The sequence below is a fragment of the Doryrhamphus excisus genome, chromosome 10 (assembly GCF_030265055.1).
Source record: "Doryrhamphus excisus isolate RoL2022-K1 chromosome 10, RoL_Dexc_1.0, whole genome shotgun sequence".
NCBI classification, from domain to species: domain Eukaryota; kingdom Metazoa; phylum Chordata; class Actinopteri; order Syngnathiformes; family Syngnathidae; genus Doryrhamphus; species Doryrhamphus excisus.
Genome location: NC_080475.1, coordinates 19,524,370 through 19,533,838, shown reverse-complemented (window position 1 = coordinate 19,533,838; position 9,469 = coordinate 19,524,370). Strand labels below are relative to the sequence as shown.

Sequence of the window (9,469 nt, the reverse complement as noted above, 5' to 3'; positions counted from 1 at the left end):
ATAATAAAATTGCTTTCAAGTTATATAATACATTTAAATTATATTAGCATTAACAAATCAAGTTAAATTTAGAGAGCTAACTTGTGTTGTAAGGACATAATAAAATTGCTTTCAAGTTACATAATACATTTAAATAATATTAGCATTAACAAATCAAGTTAGAGTTGCATTTGAAAAACAGGTATCTGAACATGAAAAAATTACTTTCATATTACTCAATTCGTTGGTGTTAAATCAACTTGATTCTTTTAAATACTCGAACGTAATTGAAATATTTTGATTTAACAAGTAATAATTCATTGAGAAGAAGAATGAAATTTTGTCAGTCATTCACATTCTTATCATGTGGGACCGATGTACACATTAAAATCAAGTAAATCCAAAGGATTATTTTTTTCAGTGTAATGAAAGGAAACATTTATTATGAACCATGATATCTCATGGTCGGCCAATGTCACAGCCGGCAAAGGGTGAAGGGTGATGATGGCATGATAATCAAATGGTGTCCCATTTCTTAGCTGCTTCTTCCCCTTGGTCCGAGGTTGTAAGGGCTCAGGGAAGGGGTAAGACGAAGGGGTAAGGGAAGGGGTAAGACGAAGGGGAAGGGCAAAGGGGTAGAATTGGGATTCAGCCTTCCTTCCTGTTATTTATAATGATTAGTTCCAATTCAAAATCATACCACAGATTAGAAATGCTGTTGTGGGCTTGACTGACTTCTTACCATGCACTGCATGCTGCCATTTTGTGGCACGTATGCTTTATGTTAGTTGGTAGCAGTGGGATTTAGGGGGAGGAAAGATGAGTGTGAATTGACAGTCAGCTAAGTGCAAAGTGCTGTGCATGGTTATAACCGCCATGTCGTGTCAGTGTGACTGTGTGAGCATCTCCACTGGCTCCTGGATAGCTTGCATGTCTTATGTACATATCCCTGAGCTGTCAGAGCACACAATCAGCCAGTGGTCTTATTCCCAGTTCAGACGTTTGTTAAATAGTCAAAGTGGGGGGGGGGGGGACACGGCCTATGCGTGTTTATTTAACTGTGAGACAAGCGGGTTTTAAGACTTAGGTTCTTTCACTGCTGGAAGACGGCTGCTTGGCGACAGCGCTGCTGGTGATGTTCTCGACCTGAAGGGACGGCAGGTGCAATAAGGGCTGAATAATTAAGCAAATGGAGGAGGAGGAGAAGACACCTGGTGCCACCACAGTGAAGGTCAGCAGATGGATCTGTGGCTAATGAAGCACCACTGTGTGCATTTTTTATCAAACCACATCCATATAAAATCAACTGTACTGCTTTATCATTTGCCACTCAGGGACAACTTGAAAATACTACCATGTATGAACTCAAAGAGTGGCAATGTAAGTCCGCGTCTACTGCCAACAATAGCACAGTAGTCCAAAATATGGCCATTAAATCAGCTGATATGGTGAGACGTCCACAGCAGAACCCAGCGCTCAGAGATCTGTGATGCAACAGGCTGGTGTGCATCATCTTCCTCCTCAACACCTGTGCAGAGTAGGACAGAGCCGTGGATGAAAGCTAAAGGGAAGATGAGCAACAAAGCTCCCAAACCAACTAGTGTGCAGCTTAGGTCACCATCTCCAACTGCATCCATCAAGCTCCTCATCTTCACTGGGTATCCTTCAGGGTACCCTCCTCCCCCCTGCTGCAGTTTACTGACCAAATGAACAAACTTGCCAGCGTTGGTATCAGGCTTACTTCTTTTTACTCCATTTGGGATCTTCAACCACCCTGTCCCCCTCCACTACCACAGCGCCAGTGGGCACTACCTCCACCCCCTCCACAGCTTGATCTGAACTTACTAGAGTCTCCTAGTAAGAGCCCTGGGTTATGTGGTGTTCTGGGTGTTCCGGGTCCAGATTTTATGTCAAATGTTATTCCTGACTTTCCAGGGAAAAGCTAGGGTCCATTGTGCCAGAAGCTTCATTGATTCATGTCTCAATCAGTAGGAGAAGATCAGATTATCAAATTTAACATGTGTTCCATCCACGTCAGCCTCAGTATGTTGTAAAATATGGGGATGTTGGACTTTTTAGCATATTTAAGTTAGCTCTTTTAAAGGTCTTTAGCAGGCAAATCATTCTTAATCAATGATTTTATCATCAAGTAAAAGCTTGATTTTATGTTTTCAACTGAAACTTGATTAGGATGAGATAACAGTACAGCAGTTCTCAATGAGTTAGCTCCTCCAAATTTCAGTTTTATAAATGAAGTAAGAATGCATGAGAGGAGGTGGAGCCACCATTTTGTTTAATGATGGCATTCAATGCGAGGTATTCTCTTACAGTCAGTTTGAGTTGCCATTCAATCAAAGTCCCTGTCGATCAGTCTTCGTAACAAATCTACAAGCCCCCAAAATACAACGCAAAATTTTCTGATGAGTTTGCCAATCTCTTGCCTGTTGTTTGTATTGATTTGACTTTGCTGTGTTCGTGGGTGACTACATTCATTTTGATAATCTCAAAGATGGATGTGCCTAAGAACTTCTAAACATCCTGGATCATTTTGATCTCACCACGTAACACATTCAACATAACAAAGGGCATATACTATTAGATTTGATTATCTCCAAATGGGTTCATATCTCTGAAGTTGTAGTGACAGATGTTGCTCTTTCTGATCATTACTCTGTGTCCTAAAAATGGCCACACCGGCTACTCATAACAAAAGTGGAACAGAGCTCATCAAAAAGCGTTATATTAAAAGTTGTTGCAACACTGCCCTCAGCTTCAACTGATGAATAAATGATGAATAATTTCAGTTCAAAAGTTACGACTATAATTGACTTATTGTAGCCTCAAAGGGGTACAAGCCAGTGCCGTGTTGTGCCAGTCCCAAGCCTGGATGAATACAGAGGGTTGTTTCAGGAAGGGCATCCCACGTCAAAATTTTGTCAAAGCAAATATGCAAATCAAACTACAGGGTTCTGGTGGAAATTAGGTTACTGTTGGTCAAAGAAGGAGAGGAGGAAGATGTGTGTAAGGAGAGAGAAGAGGAGCGCCAAGAACCTAGAACTGATAGTAAGGACTTTGAATGTTGGAACTATGACAGGAAAAGGTAGAGAGTTGGTTGACATGGTGCAGAGGAGGAAGGTAGACATACTGTGTGTCCAGGAGACCAGGTGGAAAGGTAGCAAGGATAGAAGTTTAGGAACAGGGTTCAACTTGTTCTATCATGGTGTAGATGGAAGATTAATGGAGTAGGATGAGTTGGTTGAGAATTTCCTGGAGGTAAAAAGGTTAGCTGAGAAGAAGTGGGACATGGAGAGGACTGAAGAGAGTAGAACAGAGTACAGAGAGATGAATGCTAAGGTGAAAGTAGTGGTGGGAGAGGCCAAACAAGAGGTCTATGATGACTTGTACGCTAGGTTGAACAGTAAAGAGGTAGAGATGGATCTCTACAGGTTGGCAAGGCAGAGAAACACAGATGGGAAGGATGTGCAGCAGGTTAGGTTTGTCAAGAACAGGGATGAAAGTGTAATGACAGATGCCAGTTGTGGGATGGGAGGGTAGAAAACGGGCTTTCAAGAGTTGATGAATGAAGAAAAGGAGAGAGAAGGAAGAGTAGAAGAGGTGTCTGCTGTGGACCAGGAAATAGCAAAGACTGGTAAAGAGGAAGTGAGAGGAGCATTAAAAAGGATGAAGAGTGGGAAGGCACTTGATCCTGATGGTATACCTGTGGAGGTATGGAAGTGTCTAGGAGAGGTAGCAGTAGAGTTCCTGACCGGGTTGTTCAATAGGATCTTAGGTGGTGAGAAGATGCCTATGGAATGGAGGAGAAGTGTGTTGGTGCCCATTTTTAAGAACAAGGGTGATGTGCAGAGCTGTGGCAACTGCAGAGGTATAAAGCTAATGAACCATACCATGAAGTTATGGGAAAGAGTAGTTAAAGCTAGACTAAAGGCAGAAGTCAGCATCTGTGAGCATCAGTATTGTTTCATGCCAAAACAAGAGTACTACAGATTCAGTATTTTCTGTAAGAATGTTAACAGAGAAGTACAGAGAAGGTCAGAGGGAGCTGCATTGTATCTTTGTCGTTTTGGAGAAAGCCTATGACGGGTGCCTAGAAAGGAACTGTGGTATTGTATGAGGAAGTCTGGAGTGACAGAGAAGTATAAGGGTAAGATGTGCTGGAGGTGGGACAGAAGAGTTCAAAGTGGAGGTGGGACTGCATCATGGATCAGCTCTGAGCCCCTTCTTGTTTGCTATGGTGATGGACAGACTGACAGATGAGCTTAGACAAGAATCTCCATGGACTATGATGTTTGCAGATGACATTGGGATTTGTAGTGAGAGTAGGGAACAGGTGGAGGAGATGCTAGAAGAGTGGAGGTTTGCCCTGGAAAGGAGAGGAATGAAGATTAGCCGCAGCAAGATGGACTATATGTGTGTGAATGAAAGGAACCCAGGTGGAAGATAAGTGGCCATAACTACGCTTCATAACACACCTCACACATAGATGACATAATGGCAATGGACATTGGACACAATGAATGGACAGACTACTAAATGGAAAATAATTGTACCAGGCAGCTTTATATCGAGCTCGGATCATCACATGGAATGCATGATGACTTGCAAACAGCACTTCCAGTCAGGGAAAAAATTATCACTCCACCCTTGTTTCTTCACTTTATTTCTTCACTTGAATGCCTGATACAACCAAAGGTACATTTGTTCAAACATATTTCATGATGACAACATACATATACAGCTCATAAGAGTTTATTTAAGAGATGATATCCAGCAACTTCAATGGTTTTCTTTGTTTTTTCCAAAATCACTAATATTCTTACATGAATAACTATAACATTGTATTTCCCCAAAAATTAATCTTATGAGCTACGTATTTTTGATCATTGTTTCATTTGCCCAGACAACCGTACGTATTTTTAGTTGTAGCAGGCATTAAAAAGAAGAAACTAAGGAAACAAAGAGGTCTATTATTTTTCCACAATTGTATTTACAGTCCTTAAAATCAACCTGACTAACAAACCACTATATGTGGCTTGGGTAAACATACATGTGCAAGACTAACCGTATATTTCATGTCAAGGCATGTCCAACTTGAGATTGGTCACGGTCATGGTCATGGTTTCATTTTATTTGAACCTGAATCAAGTTACAATGGAATATGAAACATAACTCAATTTCAGTAGATGGCATTCTGTACGGAGTTTCCCATTACGGAGAAAGCGTTGGCAATACAGTGACGTGGTTGCTATATTTAGAACATAAGGGTGCACATCAAAGTGTTTCAGTATTGAAAAACAAGCTGTCAACAAAGGCGAAGAGGGAGTGGACCTCCGCCTCCTTAGCAACACGCAAAGTAGTTATGAAAGCTACATAAACCTTTCCACAATGCAATCCAATCAGCAACAGAACCAAGAAGGCAGCGCTTGGACATTATTCTTTGTAGTCTGGCAGGGTGTCATCTTTGGACACATGGGTGTCCAAAGTGTTGTGCAGGGCCCATCTGTGGAAAGTGGCTCATTGTAGAAATAAAATAAACAAAAACGCAACAAAAGTGAGAAAAAATAGGGCAAAAGGACAAAATGTAACGAGAGAAACCTAAAATGTTGACATTAACTTTATTGATATTGTTGATATTTACTAATAAAAACCAGGGCTGTCAATCCATTAAAATATTTAATAATAATAATATCGCATTTTGGTTGATAGTTAACACATCACAATCCCTGATAGAAATAAGTTTTCATCTATAATAAGTATGGGAAATATCTTTGTGGTAAACGATTCCATCTGCAACTACGATAATTACATCCAATTTTATGTAAAAGGATATTCATTTGAGAACTATGGGCCATTATTTAAAACAATACAGTAAGCAAGCAGATTTTTGTATGATGTATGTATTTTTCTTTATTATTAGCATATTAGCTCTTAAACTCGCCCACAAACCTTCAGCAAATCCAAAATGTGAGCGAGTGAGACCTCTCATACTAACATGGTTTTGTTTATTTGTGTCAGCTTGAAATAAGATTAGTTTATTTGTGATACTGGTTTTAAATTCTAAATGTTTTTGAGTAAAAAGCCCATTTAGGAACATTCAGAAAGGATTATTATTAAAGAATTGCCTCAATGCATCTTTCCTTCATGAAATGTACAAATGGAAATACCTAAAACACAGGGCAATAGTCATAAAACATTTCATCCAAATTGTAAACCTAACATTTGCAAACATTTCTCTTTAAAACACATTAAATACATAGAAATTCATCATTTTATTACAGTAAATATTATTTTATTACAATACTCTATTCTACTCTATCTAACTATTTCCACGGTTTTTAAATGTTTGATGCGATTTGCAATTTGTCCTACTTTTTCGACGGTCATTGAACGCAGCGACGCACCGTTCTCCAATGTGCAGAGTACTGTATGGATGTATTTGGATGTATATTTCTTTCAACTTATACTTGCTCCCGAATGCTGATACTATGTGGGAATGCATAAAGGTAAATGTGCATCATTGTGGTAGTTCCATGCTAAATGGCTCACGCTAGCACAACACTGGACTTCAGCCACGGTCATCACATTGACAGCCCGTCAATAGCAGCTGGAAGTCCAATTTAGCTGGCAGTGCAATGCTAAAATCATCAGAGAGATGTAAGAATGTGAAAATCACTGGTTAGTTGGGCCACTATTATGCCAAGGTAGCACTGTATATGACAATAAAAACAATACCTGCACTGCTCCAGTCTCTGGCAGGCCATGGAATCTGTGATAAGTGAAACACAGCGACAGTAGATACAAATAACTTTGGTCTTGCTACAAGAGCCATCTGCCAGGGATTTGAAGCTAACTTTACCAATCTAAATACTCCTTTCTTTCTCCATTTACCATCCGTATTTGTTCCAGCTTGTGGCTACAGAGTTACCGTGCTTCAACCAAACTACGGTGGGGGCCGAGGGTCAAACAGGAGGAGTGCACATTAATCGTGCGTCAAAAAAATAATCATTAAAGTAAAAAAATAGTCAAAAACTAGTCATTAAAGGAAACTTCTGTTAACGCCTTAACTTTGACAGCCCTAATAAAGACACATTTGCCTTTGAATGCATATATAACTTAAAAAAAATGTAAAATATCAAATGACAGATAGACAGCCTTGACCTAAATAGACAAAGACAAGTAGATAAGACAAAATAGTCCTGTCATATTTTTTCATTGTACTTTCCATAAAATGAATGCTGTTAAACTCTCATCTCATCTCTCGTCTTGTGGAGACCCAATATCTGTGCATATGTCTTTTGATGTTGGTGTCTCATGACCAACCCAATAGCCAAGTAGCTCTCAATACAAGTATAGTCATATATTTAGTACCATATTCAATTCAAAATTCAATTCTGAATTCAGGTGATGTGCTTCTTCACCACCAGCCGACCTCACTTGCATTATTCACATTTTTTCAGTGAATTAGCAAAATAGCCTCAAGGTGAAGAGGACTACTTGGTAAAATAATGTGCAGCTTTAATGGGTTAGCTGACGTCTGCAGAACCCCTTCTCTGACACTTTGTTGCTGTAAATTTGCTCAAGGCTATGTCACACACAAAGGAGACCCGCTGACCGACTGGTAAGTGAGTTGAGAGGCAGTGTCTCTATTCACTTAGAAGGGAAGAGTACCTCAGGCAACAGGAGGAAGCAAAGGAAAAGAATCTTCAAAATGCACACTATCCTTCACTTCCTCCTCCCGCCCATCTCCCGTTGTCTCTAATGTCATATGGGAACTTCGCTTTCAAGCCCTTGTTTGTCCTTCCAAGAGCCAACCAGGCAGCAGATCACATCGGAGCTAATCAGCCACATTCAAGGCTGTTCAAAATCACTTCCCACAGAATTGGAAGTCATTACTAATTACTCATTGTATTTCCCCAAAAAATAATCTCATGAGCTATTTTTGGTCATTGTTGAGTGAATTGAGTGCATCACATAATCAGTTCACAGTTCCACATGTCCGAAAGGAGTTGGAAGAAGCAAAACTTATTTAATCCTACCCCTCCATCTGGTACTTTTACAATCAGTAGCTGTTACATTTGTTCACGTCCTGCTTTCCATAATAGAGTTTAAAGTTTTTTTGTAATTATTTTTTTAATAATATACCTCGTACCAAAGTATGAGGTGATATGACCATCCAATGACATAATGGGTACCATAGTAAGTGTCAATATAGTGATATATATAGCACATCATGACTGGTTCAAGACTCTTCATCCTTGTATTTAGCAAACATCAACTGCTTGTATTGTTTCTTGAATTGGCTCATCGTTGTGCATTGTTTGAGGTCCTTACTCAATCCATTCCATAGTTTGATTCCACATACTGAAATGCTATGGCTTTTTAACGTAGTCCTAGCATAGAAGTGTTTCAAATGTAGTTCTTCCCTGAGATCATATTTCTTCTCTCTTGTAGAGAAGTATTGGATGACATTTTTAGCTAATTGGTTATTTTTAGCCTTATGCATTATTTTAGCTGTTTGAAGATGAACTATATCAGCAAGTTGAAGTATTTGTGATTTTAGAAATAAGGAGTTAGTATGTTCTCTGTAGGCGGCATTATGAATTATTCTTGCTGACCTTTTTTGCAGTACATTTAGTCACAGTCCTCAGCTGGACCACAGTAGGATCCTGGGCAGGCCCTGCAGGGACAGTGTCAGGCCGTACCAGCGTTGCATTGGACCCCGTGTCCAGGAGTGCTGTGCACCTCTTGCCTGCTATTGTCACTGGAATGTGGCAGAAGTCTCTAACATGGGTCCAGTCCACCATTACCACTTGGCTCGGTGTAGGCGGCAATGGGGTATGGTTGTTTATCCCTTGGGCCCATGTATCCCCCTTTACAGGGGCCCCCGGTGGTTTCCCTACAGTGCTGCCAGCTTGGGGCATTCCCCCAGGAGGTGTCCTTCAACTCCACAGCCCCAACATGTCTGTGGTCGACGACGTCTGAGGCCAACTGGGGCAGCCGACTGCAGGACAGCTGCTTGCACCGCAGCTTGTGGTCCTTCTGGCTGTTCGAGCCACTCACTGGCACACGCACATACGGCGGCATATTGTCATACGCTCGTTGCAAAGGCACTCTATATCGTGTGCCAGGACACGCAAGGACTCTCCAGGCCGTCTGTGTCTATTGTGAAACTCTGAGCGTAGCAACACAGGTTGGTTGTACTGTCCGTACCGCCTCTCAGAGACGTGCAGTCCCCCCTCTCCTCATGATTTAGCAGGAGCAGGCATTCAGCAGCTTCATCCAACAGGCAAAGAGCTAACTGCAGGGCTCTCTGTTTATAGGACCACCCGGCTGCTTCAGCCAAAAGTTCAAACTGGGCTTGGAATACCTCCCATGCAGATTTGCCGTGAAACTTTGGCCTGCCATGGGCGCCGCCATCTTTGTTTACATCACTTGACGCTCCAACTCCGCCCATGCTGCCGTCATGGTGCGC

At 41.1% G+C, this 9,469-nt stretch overlaps 1 protein-coding gene across 7 annotated transcripts in view; it reads left to right on the top strand.

The window, feature by feature from the left end:
- LOC131137599 (copine-5-like) overlaps positions 1-9,469 on the top strand; it is a 155,575-nt gene that overhangs the window by 24,702 nt on the left and 121,404 nt on the right. The gene's annotated exons all lie outside the window — the stretch shown is intronic.